The sequence below is a fragment of the Austrofundulus limnaeus genome, unplaced genomic scaffold, assembly GCF_001266775.1.
Source record: "Austrofundulus limnaeus strain Quisiro unplaced genomic scaffold, Austrofundulus_limnaeus-1.0 Scaffold3, whole genome shotgun sequence".
NCBI classification, from domain to species: domain Eukaryota; kingdom Metazoa; phylum Chordata; class Actinopteri; order Cyprinodontiformes; family Rivulidae; genus Austrofundulus; species Austrofundulus limnaeus.
Window position 1 is genome coordinate 3,433,249 of NW_013952405.1, and position 2,227 is coordinate 3,435,475.

Here is a 2,227-nt window from a genome sequence, read left to right on the forward strand (position 1 = left end):
CACACACACACACACACACACACACACACACACACACTGTGCCTTTGAGCTATACGACGAGATCATATCCAGACCATATTACAGCTCTGATTATTTTTAATCACAACATGGCCTGTACTGTAACTGTGGAACTACAAGTCAAACAAATTAGCATCCTAATCAACAGGCTCCCCAGGACTCCCCTCCAAACGCAGATCTTGGAAAACAAACAGACGACATCGCAGCCCAGCTTGCCTCAACCACTAAGCACACATCAGTGCCCKGCATTACCCCGTTGTGATGTCATTCATTTGAAATGCTCTGGGTGAATAAGAGCAGGAGGGAGAGGCACAAACACGAGCAAGTCCCCACTGTTCACATGAGCACGACAATGAAGACACAGACCAAAAAAGGATGTGATGGGGGTTGAAATGAGAGGGAGCAGGAAGACGTGAAAAGGATGTGGTTGAAGTTGAGAACAAACACTTGGACAGCCATATGCTCAAGAAGGTAATATTGGATGAGGGTGGGGTGAGAGTGGGGTAAGTGGGGGACACTGGGACAAATGAATGTCACATTGCTGCAGTGATTTTTCAGTCAGGGCCTGCGGTTGTAACCTTAGCCATCGTTTCACTGTTCTGCTATGCAAAATAAGGGTGTTGAAATCCCTGRGCCGGGCTTACATGCGCACAGCTCATCAGGCCAGCCAAATGTGTGTGTTTGTGTGTGTGTACAGACATATACACAGATCCTTATTCATGTATTCATTTATATTACATGTGGAGACTATTTTCTAAAATAGTGTATTTCATTGTCCTTTACAACCACAACATAACCATCTCTAATGYAGCCTCATTTCCTTATGCCAATCTTAATCTATATCCCGCTGCAGACAAGACTCCCTGCTCATACTGTAAAGCTTGAAAATATATGTAATTACATACAAACAAACAGTAAATACTGTTCAAACAACTGAGGTCCAAACACAATTATTTAGTCAAAGGGGACATCCATCTGTTCATTAGATTTTACCWGCTTCATCCTTTCAGGGTCATGGGGTCACTGGTGCCCATATCCAGAAGTCTCTGCAGGGTACATTCTGGACAGGTCGCAAGTTCATCATAGGACCACATAGAGGCCAACAACACAAACAACCAATAATGCTTTCACTCACACCTAGGGAACCACAATAGCCTAAGTTAACCTAGGTTACCACAATTAAAGGGGACATAATAAAAAATCCAATTTTGTTGTGTACTTAGCGTCTCTAGGAGTGCAGAAATTTTGAATTTAGTTTCCCCCGGTGCTGCAGAGATATCTTTATATTCKGTTTGGGTCATATTTTTCAGTCCATTCATTTTTCTCTATTTTCTATGACGTTTCTGAACTGTTACATCACAGTATTTGCAACAGAACTGCCAGATATGGTCTAGACTTATCAACAATATTTTCTTTGTCTTAGCTCTCTCTGGATCTGACTCTGGCTCCAACATGTAAGACTGGATGGAAAMGTCTTCYGTTGTTGACATATTTWAATTATTTGTAAACAAAACATTTCTCTGCCACTGTATAGTTGTAAATGTTTCTATCAAACTAGAATTGACCAGTCTGGAAGCTGGAGGAGGGTGGGGCATGAAGTACTTTGTTTGGATTTAAAGAGACAGCGTCAAAACAAGCTGCATTGAGACACACTTCAGAAAAGAAGTGAAAGAAGGGCTTGTGGAGTARCAACTAGGACTTCAGACCGAAGCATTGCGGTTCCACTTTATATAGACCTGGGTTTAAGGAAGGATTTAAAAGCATAGGTCTTCTTTTACATTAAAGCTGTACATAACTGGGCCAAACCAAATCAAAATTAACACAAAGATCACAATGATGAGTCTAAAATGTGATATCCAGTGATATCAGTTATAAATCTGGGGACTTATTGACTCTTCTTGGGCCTAGTTACAACACATGTTCTGATAACACATGTACGAGCTTAGCTCAATCCTCAAACACCCCACCCAAGAATCCACTGAGTCGAAATAATTAAATGTCAACCTCCAAAAACCAGACACGTCAAGAGAATTGTAGATGTTCTAGTCCACACCAATCCAACAATGTTATGGAAAGAATCATTTGAAAGTTTCAGTATTGATATGTACTCTGTCAGAGGTTCAGTTTTGTGCACAAGGCTTAAAGCAAGCTTTTCATGCAATCACACAGACTCACATGCACGCACCCAAACTAATGTGCCAATAGGAGC